The sequence below is a fragment of the Scyliorhinus torazame genome, chromosome 18 (assembly GCF_047496885.1).
Source record: "Scyliorhinus torazame isolate Kashiwa2021f chromosome 18, sScyTor2.1, whole genome shotgun sequence".
NCBI lineage: Eukaryota > Metazoa > Chordata > Chondrichthyes > Carcharhiniformes > Scyliorhinidae > Scyliorhinus > Scyliorhinus torazame.
The window spans coordinates 97,699,243-97,713,353 of record NC_092724.1 but is presented as its reverse complement, the minus strand read 5'-3'; the positions used below and the strand labels follow the sequence as shown (position 1 = coordinate 97,713,353).

Genomic DNA, 14,111 nt, shown 5'->3' with positions numbered 1-14,111 from the left:
TCATCATAGCTAATGCCCTCCATACCAGGCAACTCCCTGGTAAATCTCTTCTGCGCCCCCTCTAAAGCCTCCACATCCTTCTGGTAGTGTGGCGACCAGAATTGAACACTATACTCCCATTTTCTGCACTGAGGAGCTGCGCTCACTTGAACTCGTCAGCTTAAAAGGAGATCGAGAACATGGCATCCCGATCTCTCGACCCCCCGATATGACCCCCGAACCCTTCCAAAGCCCTAGCTCACCTATAAGGGAATCCTCAGGACCCCCAAACGCCCTTGCATCACCACTGTGCCCGATCCCGATCCCCGTTGCGTGAAAAATACCAGCTTGGCACCTTGGCACTGCCAGCCTGGCACTGTGGAAGTGCCTCTGACAGCTGACAGTACCACCTGGGCACCACCAAACTGGCACACAGGTGGCAGTGCCAGGGTGCCAAGCTGGCAGTGCCAGGGTGGAACCAGCAGTGCCAGGGTGCCACCTATCCAGAGGGCAAGCACCTGGGAGACCCGCATGAGTGTTGTTCTATCTGGTTCCCATTTGTATGGACCAGCACTGAATGGCGCTCGCCCTAAGTCTCCTAGGCAAAGGAGTTAGATTCCAAAGCCTTAGTTAGGTCGTGGGATTGCATATTAGAGTGAGACTAACTGTCTCGCTCTAACATGCAGATTTTATAAAAAGCTATTCGCCCACAATGGGCGGGAGTTACATTGCGATGTCTCCCGCAAGATTTTGTTACATCTTGCGAGGCGTGACGAGCCAGGTAGATCCCGGAAGCAGGATCTGCCGGCATCTATGGGCCGAGTCACACCACGGTACTTTTCGGGCATAATGCGGCTTGTCGACTGCGCCCATAGAGGTCTTTTTGGGGAGGTGGTGGCATAGTGGAAATGTTACTGGGCTAGTAATCCATTGACCCAGGCTCACGGTCTGGGCCAAGGGTTCAAATCTCATCAATGCCAGCTGGTGAAATTTGAATTCAGTTAATAAAGCTGGAAAGAAAGCTGATCTTTGTAACGTTGACTCTGAAACTATCATCAATTGTTGTTAAAGATCCCATCTGGCGCACAAAGGAAGGAAATCCTGACCTGCTGTGGCCCACATGTGACATCAGACCCACAGCTAAGTGGTTGACTCTGAGCCGCTCTCTTAAGTGGCCGAGCAAGCCACTCAGTACCAGGGCTATTAGGGATGGGCAATAAATGTCAGCCTTGCTAGAGGCACCCACTTCCCATGAAAGAATTAAAGAAAAAAAAGAATTTCCAGCGATTTTAAATCAGGCTGGCCATAGATGGAGGAATGAACAGCCGACTTAAATGTGGTTGTCACCCTTAAATACATCAAAGAAGATCTTGTAATGGAAAGTTAAAGCAGGAACATTCTGTTACACTGCCCAATTACTCTCGTTGATAGGAGATTTTATACGTAATGGATTTTTGCAGAAACTTCAATTGTAACCTAAGCAGTGTAGTTTCAAACCCAATTTTGCCCTCAGTTCCACATGGACCGAAAGCTGAAACTTGACCTTGTTTTATATTTGGTTTCTGCCATCTGAGCCACCAGAGAAAATTGCCTCTTCATCCAGTTCTCTGTCCCATCATAGGCAGCATCGTCCCTCACTGACATAGGAAAATAATGTAAGCACAGGGGTGGTAAGATTAAGTTATTACAATGAAAACACAGATGGATGAATCCAGGCTGAAATGAATGGAGACAATACCTCAGCATCTTATTTCAACAAAGCAACCTTTTAACTAAGCAATGCATAATATAGCATAGCAGTAGGGAAACATAATAATATGATCTATATCATTTTTTCCCTTATCATTGAGATTAGTAAGACAAGGGGATCAAGTGATCTGGAGTCAAGGGGAATAAGTACAGCTGAAATACAGATCAACCAAGATCGAGAATCAAGTCTGAATGGGCTTGAGCTGTTAAATGTCCTCCTATTCTTGCTATTTTCTGTTGTTCCTGATAGATATTTTGTATCTCAGATCTACGCAATGATAACCCTTGTTTCTCTGTGTGTAACAGGTTTTTAAAATCCCGTACCAGTCTCCCCGAACAGGCGCCGGAATGTGGCGACTAGGGGCTTTTCACAGTAACTTCATTTGAAGCCTATTTGTGACAATAAGCGATTTCCATTCTCAAAATGTCTGCCGCGTGTATTTAACTCCAGTTCCAGATCATTCTAGTTTTGTTTACTTTTCTCTGAGTGCACGTCCAAGCTTAACTAATCAAGCATGGTGAGCATGGATCAGGCAATGGGTGCACATAATCAAATGTAAAACAATTGAACACCATGGCATCATAACATACAAACCATCAGGGTCACTATGTTTGCAGGAAGGACTTAGGCCTTGAAATTATGCTTTGTGAAAGCTCGACATGTTGTATTAATTTGTGTGGTTTGCCATCTGAATTAAGGCATCATGTTTTTTTTTAACAGGTCAACACCAATATTAAAGCACCCATCCAATTTAAAGGCCAATTGCCCCGTCGAACCAGACCTGGGCAGAGTGGTGCTCACAAAAGCGCTGGATGGGGAATTCCGGGCACACGGCACTCAATTTTCCACCCATTTAAGTTTAATGCCTAACCACTGCACCCTGCAGCCACTGCTCCATTCTGGAAGCATCAATTAGAGAGAGTCAGTCATTTCATACAAAGGCCTTCAGTCTTCCCAACTAACATTCGCCCAGCATAATTTCAAGGCCCCAGCATGAACCAGGGCCTTCAAGTTATAAAAAAAAGGAAAGCTGTAACTATTTTGTCATTAGCTGCTTCATTTTCAACATTACAACAGCGACTATACATGGAGAGTATCTCATTGGCTGCAAAGCATTTTCAGTTGTCCTGAAAGACGATGTATAAAGACGCTCTCTATCTTGGTATTGTTTTAGATCCTAGATTTGCAGAGGGCAGTTGGAGTCCTCGATTTTAATCTTTAACAAAACCAGTATGATGCTGCTCAGAGAATAACCAATAAACCTGTAATTATAAAATGCAATGTTCAGAGGACTGATTTTTACAGATAAATAATTAGAGCTCTCTGAAATCTTCAAACATAAAGAAAATATATGTGGGTTAATTTATGATACCGAGTCGTCTTACGTATTAATTGGTGTATGGCCAGGAGAGAATTCTGATCATCTTTCCAGTCAATGTATTCTCTATTCTTGATGTACTTACATTAATTAATACAAATCATACACAGGGGGCGCGATTCTCCACTCCCACGCCGGTTGGGAGAATCGCCTGGGCCGCCAAGATTTCCGGGGACGCCGGTCCGACGCCCTCCCGTGATTCTCCCAAGCGGCGGGAACGGCCCGGTCGAGTTTCGCGGGCCGCAGGCCGGAGAATCGCTGGAGACACCCAAAATGGCGATTCTCCGGCACCCCCGTTATTCTGAGGCCCGGATGGGCCGAGCGGCCAGGCCAAAACGGCGGGTTCCCCCCGGCGCCGTCCACACCTGGTCGCTGCAGTCGTGGGCGGTGCGTGAACGCTGGGGGGGCGGCCTGTGGGGGGGGCGAGGGGGGATCCTGCACTGGGCTTCACCTTGAATGTGGGGTGGCCCGCGATCGGTGCCCACCGATCGTCGGGTCGTCCTCTCTGAAGGAGGACCTCCTTCCTTCCGCGGCCCCGCAAGATCCGTCCCCCATCTTTTTGCGGGGCGGATTTGGACAGGACGGCAACCACGCATGCGCGGATGACGTCCATTATGCCGCGCCGCTTTTACGCAGGCGACAAGGCCTGGCGCGGCCCCGATACTGGCCCATTGTCAGGGCCTGAATCGGTCGGGACCGGGGCCATTCCGTGCCATCGTGAACCTCGACGGCGTTCACGACGGAGCGGCTACTTCGGCGTGGGAGTGGAGAATTCCACCCTGAGCCTTCAATTGTGCTCAGTACCGAAGTGACACATGTAGTACTTTAATTATTTTGCTCTCAGAATGAGTTCTGCAACGAATTCAGATACCTTACCTGAGGAAGGCTTCAACTAGTTGGAGCCTCTTATTAATGTATGGATTTAAAATGAAGTAAAAATAATTGACTGCCAATTTTAAACAGCTACCTTACTTCAGTCCGAGCATTTGTATGCCCACTGGGGAGCTCAGCATTCTTGTTGGTGTGTTTTATAAAAAGGAATGCGAATGTTTTTCTAGATGTTTCTGTTGGGTGTGGGGGCGGGGGATACCAGGTGAACTGGAGGGTGAGGCACAGTTACGTTGGTCAGCATCCGACACCAACCTGGTGCAGTAGGTCTGTTATTGCAATGTGAATGGTTGGATTTGTAAGGAAGGAAGACTTGCATTTATATAGCATTTTTCATGACCTCAGCATGTTCCACAGCACTTTGTGGCCAATCAAATCATTTTTGAAGCAGCTAAAGTAATGCAGCGGCCAATTTGCATGTGACAAGGCCACACACACACAGCAATGTTATAATTGTCGTGTTATCCACCCTGGGGTAACACGGACTGCAACAGGATGCAAATGAACGGTAAAGCATACACCAAACGTAGGCATTGGTTCAATACGATTTATTGAACTTCTGTAACAATGCACACAGCTAGCTGTGGGTTGACACTCTACTACTCTAAGTGTACTAACTCTAACTTACTGGACCAAGCTAGCACTGATCCACGTGTAGAAGGTGATGACTGATATATACACCCTGACTGTCACTACAGTTGTCACCAGTGGAAAGAGGCGGAGTGCTGATGCCTCTGTTTTATAGTTGGAAGCCCCCCTTTGGTGTTCTCTCTGGTGATTGGTTGTGCTCTGTCCTGTATGTTGATTGGCTAACCTGGGTGTCTGTCACTGCCTGTTTTTCCCTCATGATGTGCATGGGTGCATATTATGACATCCCCCCCTTTTTTACAAAAATTTATCGGTTGCTGAGAGCATATACGACATATTTACAGATATAACTATTTACAGCAAATGGCGAGTGAATGCATATGTACATGTGAGGTGTCTAGTGTGCAGATACAGAACAATATGTACAAAGGAAATGTTTATAAGTCCAATCTCTGGGGCTAGCGTCGGATCCTTGTCGACCGCCTTAGAGGTGGAGGTGGGGACAACGGCGCCTTGACAGGTGGGATTGCAGCCAGATTGGTGGCCTCGTGGAGCGAGGTGTCCGGAAAAGGCATAACGACAGCTGGGAACGTGAGATCCAGTGATGGGCAGGCAAGTTTGCATAGTGCCCTTCTGTTGCACCTGACAATGGATCCATCAGCCATGCGAACCACGAACGACCTGGGAGCAGCCTGTCGAACATCAACAGCTGGAGCTGACCAGCCCCCACCAGGCAACTTGATGCGAACAGCATCCTCCGGAGAGAGCACAGGCAAATCAGTAGCATGAGCATCGTATGTCAGCTTTTGCCGGTTTCTGAGTTGCTGCACCTTTTGCAGCACTGGGAGGTGATCCAGGTCTGGTATATGAATGGCCGGATCAGTCATCCGCAGGTCACGATTCATAAGGAGTTGTGCTGGAGACATACCGGTGGGCAGAGGGGTTGTCCTGTACGCCAGAAGCGCAAGGTTAAAGTCAGAAGCTGAGTCTGCAGCCTTGCAGAGCAGTTGCTTCACGATATGGACACCTTTTTCGACCTTCCCGTTAGATTGCGGGTAATGCGGGCTCGAGGTAATGTGCTTGAACTGGTATAGCTTCGCGAAGTTGGACCACTCTTGGCTGTAGAAGCAGGGACCGTTGTCGCTCATGACCATGAGCGGAATTCCAGGCCTGGCAAATGTCTCCTTGCAGGCCTTGATGACAGTCCTTGATGTGAGGTCGGATCTTTTCACCACTTCGGGGAAACTTGAGAACTAGTCAATTATCAGCATGTAGTCACGCCCATTGGCGTGAAAATGGTCGATTCCCATCTTAGACCACGGAGAGGTCACAATCTCGTGTTGCTGGAGTGTTTCTTTGGGCTGAGCAGGCTGGAAACGCTGGCAAGTCGCACAATTGAGGACCATGTTGGATATGTCCTCGTTGATGCCAGGCCACTAGGCAGCCTGCCGGACCCTGCGCCTGCATTTCTCGATACCGAGGTGTCCCTCGTAGATCTGTTTGAACACTAAACTCTGGAGGCTGCGAGGAATAACGATACGATCCAGCTTGAGGAGCATCCCCTCGACAACTGTTAGGTCATCCTTGACATTAAAGAACTGGGGGCATTGCCCTTTCTGCCAACCATTTGCAAGGTGATGTATGACCCGCTGCAGAAGAGGGTCCTTGGCAGTCTCTTCGCGAATGTTGACGACTCGTTCGTCTGAGGCCGGGAGATTGCTGGCACAGTTGCACCTGTATCTCAATTTGGCAGATGAAGTCGACCTGTTCACAGCGCGAGGTGATGGCGTGAGACAGGGCATCCGCAATGATTAGCTCCTTGCCCAGTGTGTAAACCAATTCGAAATCATACCTGCGGAGTCGAAGGAGAATGCGCTGAAGCCTGGGCGTCATGTCATTCAAGTCCTTGTGAATGATATGGACTAGGGGTCTGTGGTCAGTCTCTACTGTGAAGGTTGGCAGACCATAGACGTAATCATGGAACTTTACAATGCCGGTGAGGAGGCCCAGGCACTCTTTCTCGATCTGAGCGTACCTCTGCTCAGTGGGAGTCTTGGCCCTAGCCGCATAGGCCACTGGAGCCCAGGACGAGGAGTCATCCTTTTGGAGGAGCACCGCGCCAATGCCATCCTGGCTGGCGTCTGTGGAGATTTTTGTCTCCTGCTCTGGGTCAAAAAACACTAGTACCGGAGCAGTGGTGAGCTTAGCCTTTAACTCGAGCCACTCTGCTTGATGTGTCGGTAGCCACTGAAAGGCAGTGGATTTCTTCACTAGATGCAAGTGGTGTGTGATGTGAGGTTGGGAATGAACTTTCCTAAGAAGTTAACCATACCCAGGAAGCAGAGTACCGCCATTTTGCCTTCCGGGGTCTTCATGGTGTTGATGGCCTTGACTTTGTCCGAGTCCGGTTGCACGCACTGCTGGGATATTTGTTCACCCAAAAATTTGATTGATGACGTGCCAAAGGAGCATTTGGCCTTTTTCAACTTGAGGCCGTTGGCATGTAAGCGTCTAAATACTTGTTGGAGATGAGATATGTGTTCCTCTGGGGTCGTGGACCATATAATGACGTCATCAACATAAACCCGCGCACCCTCAATGCCCTCCAGCATCTGTTCCATGATCCTATGAAAGGTTTCAGAGGCTGAAACAATACCGAACGGCATGCGATTGTAACAGTACCTTCCGAAAGGTGTATTAAACGTGCAGAGCTTCCTGCTGGACTCGTCTAGTTGTATCTGCCAGAAACCACGCAATGCATCTAGCTTCGTGAAGAATTTGGCATGTGCCATCTCACTGGTTAGCTCCCCCCGCTTCGGGATTGGGTAGTGTTCCCGCATTATGTTTCGGTTAAGATCCTTGGGATCTATACATATGCGTAGTTCTCCAGAGGGGTTCTTCACACAGACCATCGAGCTGACCCAGTCAGTCGGTTCCGTCACTTTAGAGATTATATTCTGGTCTTGGATCTCCTGCAGCTGCGCCTTTAAACGGTCCTTCAGAGGAGGCGGCACCCGGCATGGTGCATGGATCACAGGCGTGGCATCAGGCCTGAGTAAGATTTTGTAGCAATACGGCAGCGTGCCCATCCCACTGAACACATCCGGGTATTGTGACAGAATTTCGTCAATGTCAGCCTGAAGATTCATATTGGCAGAGGACATGGCATGTACGCGCTGGACGAGACTGAGTAGCTTGCATGCATGGGCACCAAGCAGGGAAGCCTTGTCAGGCTTGACAATTTCGAAACGCAGTGTGGCTTTGATGGCCTTGTTGGAGACATGCAGGTGACAAGACCCTAACGCAGTGATGGCATTGCCATTATAATCAAGCAGCTGGCAGGCCGGCGGAAGAATTTTTGGCTGCCTTTGGATGCGAGTAAGATCTGCGTGAGATATGAGATTGGCTGAAGCACCAGTGTCCAGCTTGCACCCGATGCTGCATTGGTTGACTTGTACGACAGCACGCCATTCGTCTGCAGAATCCACGTTGAGGATGGGTAGGCGTGTTGCTGAATTTGAGGAGGCCTTATCATGCGTGGTAATGATGCCCACACAATATGGGGACTCCAGGCAGTCGCCCTCTGGATCCGTGGTGTTACCAGGTTCCGAATCCAGCAGCCCTTGCTGCACACTTCAAACTCGTTTGCGTTGGAACTGGGATCGCTGGCCCATGATCGGAGGTGCAGACCTGCACAAGGCTGCATAATGGCCAGGCTTCCCACAATTGAAACATCAATTAAAGGGCATTGCCGCTTTAAGTGGGCGGTGCCGCAGTTCGGGCACGTCATGACGTTGACGTCGTAACGCGCCGTGCATCACACCGGTGTCAGCCGCTGCTCACACCTGCGCAGTGTGGTCTTCGGCTGCTTTGTTCGCCCGTCCGTGGTGGGCATGCGTGGGACCCCGTGAAAAGCGCGCAAAATGGCCACCTTCATCGATGTTAAGACGCCGCATTCAGGCGATGGCATGTACACTCTCTGCCTCGTGGGAGGCAAGTTGGTTCTGTTCTGCTGATTTAAGGCGGGAGAAGTGACTTTTCGCCTGTTCATGCACTTTACACGTCTCAATGGCTACTGGCAGGGTCATATTTTTTATTTTTAGGAGCTGCTCCCGCAGGGCGTCGGAGTGGACCCCAAACACGATCTGATCTCTGATGAGGGAATCAGCGGTGTCACCGTAGTTGCAGGATTGCGCTTATATGCGCAGATGAGTTAGAAAGGATTGGAAAGGCTCATCTTTACCCTGAAGGTGTTGCTGGAAGACATAGCCTTCAAAGTTCTCGTTCGTTTCGACTTCACAGTGACTGTCGAATTTGGCTAACACAGTCTGGAACTTGGTCTTGTCCTCGCCGCCGGCAAAAGTGAGCGAATTGAAGATTTGGATGGCCTGGTCCCCCACAGTCGATAGGAGCAGCGCGATTTATCTGGCACCGGACGCATCCTCGACGCCCGAGGCCTCAATGTATAGACTGAATTTCTGCTTGAAGACCCCCAGTTGGCGCCGAGATTTCCGGAGATCCAGAGCTGTGGAGGGGCCTGGATCTTCTCCACTGAATTATTCAAGGTAAATTACTTAGATGAAGTAAACTCCTGGTATCATGTCGTGTTATTCACCCAGGGGTAACACGGACTGCAACAGGATGCAGATGAACTGTAAAGCATACACCAAACATAGGCGTTGGTTCAATACGATTTATTGAACTTCTGTAACAATGCACACAGCTAGCTGTGGGTTGACACTCTACTAATCTAAGTGTACTAACTCTAACTTACTAGACCAGGCTAGCTCTGATCCACGTGTAGAAGGTGATGACTGATATATACACCCTGAATGTCACTACAGTTGTCACCAGTGGAAAGAGGCGGAATGCTGATGCCTCTGTTTTATAGTTGGAAGCCCCCTTCTGGCGTTCTGTCTGGTGATTGGTTGTGTTCTGTCCTGTATGTTGATCAGCAAAGCTGGGTGTCTGTCACTGTCTGTTTTTACTTCATGATGTGCATGGGTGCATATTATGACAATAATTATCAGGCCATCAATGTTAGTTGGGAGATAAATGTTGACCAGGACACTGGGCAGAACACCCCACCCATTCTTCTTTGATTTACGGCGATCGGACCTTACATGTCCACCTGAGAGGACAGACAGTTCATTGTCTCATTCAAAATATGGCACTTGCAACAGTGTAGCACCCACTCAGCACTGCACAAGGGATCAGCCTGAATTGCGTGTTGAGGTCCTGGTATGGGACCTGAGTGATGTCCACTGAGCCACAACCAGCACACGGTGCTGAGGCCCAGGAGTGTAGGGATGCGACATTGCCACCTTAAGCCTCTGTGTTAGCTGTTTCACACACATTTCCAGAATACATTTGTTGTTTGAGAATTGCTGCAACGTTGGGGCTTTGAGATATTAAAAAAGGAATCTTCCACAAAGTTGCTGACAGTCCCATAAATCAGAGAGGATGGTAATAAGTGCTCCTAGTCAGCGATGCCCACATCCCATAAATACATTTTTTTTTAAAAGGTAGCCAGTGGAGATGTTTTTGTGCTGGAGATATTGCAGGACCCTTGAGTACAGGGATCAAAAGGACATCTGGAAGCCTAGAGACTGGCTTTAATAAGAGTGAAAAATAGATTCAAGGCAAAAATAGTCTAGGAATGAACCTGGAATTTAAAAAAACAATCTGTAATACAGCTGGGATACGCCTGAGGTGCAATCTAGGTGGAAAACTGGAAAGAGAGAATAAACTGGCCTGGGCAGAGAATGGAAACAATAATGTAAGCTGAAAATTGCTTTCCTAGCAATCCAGCAAATGTGTTGTCTCATGTGGTTATCCATGGCAATTTTAGAGGCTGCCTATAATTGCCAATCTTTAATTCATACAAGATTACAAGCACATTAATTCTAATGTTTGAGTATTGCTGAAAAAGATATTTTGTCGAAGCATTTTGTCTTGCACTCACCAGTACAATCGCAATAGCAACGTCAGGGGGAACAGCAACTCAACAATACTCAAGTTCCAAACAACTAATTCTAATATCATACACAAGGGAAGACAAAAAAACAGATAGCTAGATAGACAGACCAAGCAATAAATAGAAAGAGATAGATAGATAACCAACAGGTATGTTCATCCGTGAAGTAACATTAGGTAATGGAAAACTGAGAAAACTAAAAGAAGACTTACTGTAGAAAGCAAAAATTATCACTGCAGTTTTCGTGAGCTTGTTGTAATGTGGTTACATTTTGACTGTGCTGTCTAGTTAAGTATGTGCGGAGTACATAGGGCAAAATATATTATGCAAAGTAGCTGGCTCCCCATTAATATCTTTGGCAGGGTGTTTCTCCAGGCCACTGGCATGGTACTTCTGGGAAAAAGATGTTCTTGCCAACAAAGAGATAAATGCTGATTATTGAAGAATGTTGTTTTGTTCTGCACCTCAAATACGTTGCGGGTTAATCTTGATAAATGTACAGCTAGTTTGCCAAGAAATAAGTAATTTGCAAAGGTTTGTGACATGGACTTTTAATCAATCATTCTGCAAACAAAGAGGGAATTTTAAAAGAGGCATTATTTGCAAGAAAAAAAAACAGTGGACAAACTTTCTTTGTTCAGAATTGGAGGAGAGCCACTTTCATTTGGATCACACACTATACCTAACAGGATCGGATAATACACCACAATTTTGGATATTGGGTTCTGTGTTTATCAATGCAACATATTTGGTAAACCTTTTAGAAACACAAACAGACCACTCCACCATGCTTCCATTTCTCCTTATCCTTCCATCCCAAATAACTACCCATCTCTCTTTTAAACATTGCAAATTACTTGACATCTGAGGCAGGGCTGTCAACATTCTTGCAATGCTTTCTCCATAGGGTTTATCCTGGATTTAGTTCAGTTCAAATTTTAAGCAAGGACCACATTTTCATGGAGTTGGAAGGCCTCTGGAGGAACAGAGAGCCTAAAATGTAGCAAAATGATGGGGAAAATGCCAGAGAGCTGGGACTTTTTAGCCAGCCTGCCACATCACTCGGCCACCGTTGTGGCCACCTCCAATCTACACATGAGTGGTGTGCTCAACTCCAAATTGCCTCACACTTCCTGGAGTGAAAATAGCATACAGAGAGGCACTTTATAATGAGGCTGGTCGACCTCAGTCGTGAAAATCCAGCTTCTGTGTCTTTTCCTAACTTCCCTTCCTGGAGGGAAGAGTCATTCCTGCGATTCACGGTGCAACAATCTCAATGCTGAGTCTGAAGGTTAGGGGTTACACATCTTTCAGATGAGACACCAAACCGGTCCCGTCTGCCCCCCAAGTTAAATGTAAAAGACCCCATCATCTGGTCATTGCCACGTTGCATTTTGTGGGAGCTGCTAGGTAAAAATTAGCTGCCCATTTTCTAATATTGCAACGATGACTACACCTCAAAAATATTTCACTGACTGTAAAGCACTTTGGGACATTCTAAGGTTGTGAAAAGCACAATACAAATGCAAGTATTTTGTTTTCAAAACCCACTCTGAGAACATAAAACATAGAACAATACAGCGCAGTACAGGCCCTTCGGCCCACGATGTTGCACCGAAACAAAAGCCATCTAACCTACACTATGCCATTATCATCCATATGTTTATCCAATAAACTTTTAAATGCCCTCAATGTTGGCGAGTTCAGTACTGTAGCAGGTAGGGCATTCCACGGCCTCACTACTCTTTGCATAAAGAACCTACCTCTGACCTCTGTCCTATATCTATTACCCCTCAGTTTAAAGTTATGTCCCCACTTGCCAGCCATATCCATCCGCGGGAGAAGGCTCTCACTGTCCACCCTATCCAACCCCCTGATCATTTTGTATGCCTCTATTAAGTCTCCTCTTAACCTTCTTCTCTCCAACGAAAACAACCTCAAGTCCGTCAGCCTTTCCTCATAAGATTTTCCCTCCATACCAGGCAACATCCTGGTAAATCTCCTCTGCACCCGCTCCAAAGCCTCCACGTCCTTCCTATAATGCGGTGACCAGAACTGTAAGCAATACTCCAAATGCGGCCGGACCAGAGTTCTGTACAGCTGCAACATGACCTCCCGACTCCGGAACTCAATCCCTCTACCAATAAAGGCCAACACTCCATAGGCCTTCTTCACAACCCTATCAACCTGGGTAGCAACTTTCAGGGATCTATGTACATGGACACCTAGATCCCTCTGCTCAGCCACACTTTCAAGAACTTTACCATTAGCCAAATATTCCGCATTCCTGTTATTCCTTCCAAAGTGAATCACCTCACACTTCTCTACATTAAACTCCATTTGCCACCTCTCAGCCCAGCTCTGCAGCTTATCTATATCCCTCTGTAACCTGCTACATCCTTCCACACTATCGACAACACCACCGACTTTAGTATCGTCTGCAAATTTACTCACCCACCCTTCTGCGCCTTCCTCTAGGTCATTGATAAAAATGACAAACAGCAACGGCCCCAGAACAGATCCTTGTGGTACTCCACTTGTGACTGTACTCCATTCTGAACATTTCCAATCAACCACCACCCTCTGTCTTCTTTCAGCTAGCCAATTTCTGATCCACATCTCTAAATCACCCTCAATCCCCAGCCTCCGTATTTTTTGCAATAGCCTACCGTGGGGAACCTTATCAAACGCTTTGCTGAAATCCATATACACCACATCAACTGCTCTACCCTCATCTACCTGTTCAGTCACCTTCTCAAAGAACTCAATAAGGTTTGTGAGGCATGACCTACCCTTCACAAAGCCATGCTGACTATCCCTGATCATATTATTCCTATCTAGATGATTATAAATCTTGTCCCTTATAATCCCCTCCAAGACTTTACCCACTACAGACGTGAGGCTCACCGGTCTATAGTTGCCGGGGTTGTCTCTGCTCCCCTTTTTGAACAAAGGGACCACATTTGCTGTCCTCCAGTCCTCTGGCACTATTCCTGTAGCCAATGATGACATAAAAATCAAAGCCAAAGGTCCAGCAATCTCTTCCCTGGCCTCCCATAGAATCCTAGGATAAATCCCATCAGGTCCCGGGGACTTATCTATTTTCAGCCTGTCCAGAATTGCCAACACCTCTTCCCTACGTACCTCAATGCCATCTATTCTATTAGCCTGGGGCTCAGCATTCTCCTCCACAACATTATCTTTTTCTTTTGTGAGAACTAAACTTAGGCTGGCACTCCAGTGCAATGCTGAGGGAGTGCTGCACTGTCAGTGCTGCTGTTTTAGGATGAGATGTTATACTGAGGCCCTGCCTACCCTCTCCCAAGAACACAAGAGATAGGAGGAGTAGACTAGATGGCCTGTCAAGCCTATTCCACTATTCAATACCATTATGGCTGATGTTGGATTTAAACTCCACTTTCCCAACTTCTCCCCCATCCCTTGATTTTCTAAGAGATCAAAATCTGTCTTTCTGAGCCTTAAATATGTTGCAACGATAAAAGATTCACAATCCTTTCGGGTGGAGGATTTCATAGATTTACAACCCTTTG

The 14,111-nt window shown here is 47.2% G+C and overlaps 1 long non-coding RNA gene across 1 annotated transcript in view; it reads right to left on the bottom strand.

Moving 5' to 3' along the window:
* LOC140394830 (uncharacterized) overlaps window positions 1-10,831 on the bottom strand; it is an 82,955-nt gene extending 72,124 nt beyond the window's left edge. Inside the window, exon 1 of the long non-coding RNA XR_011936022.1 lies at window positions 10,773-10,831. This is a non-coding gene — a long non-coding RNA (uncharacterized lncRNA). The remainder of the gene's footprint in view (window positions 1-10,772) is intronic.
* Between the last annotated feature and the right edge of the window lie 3,280 nt (window positions 10,832-14,111).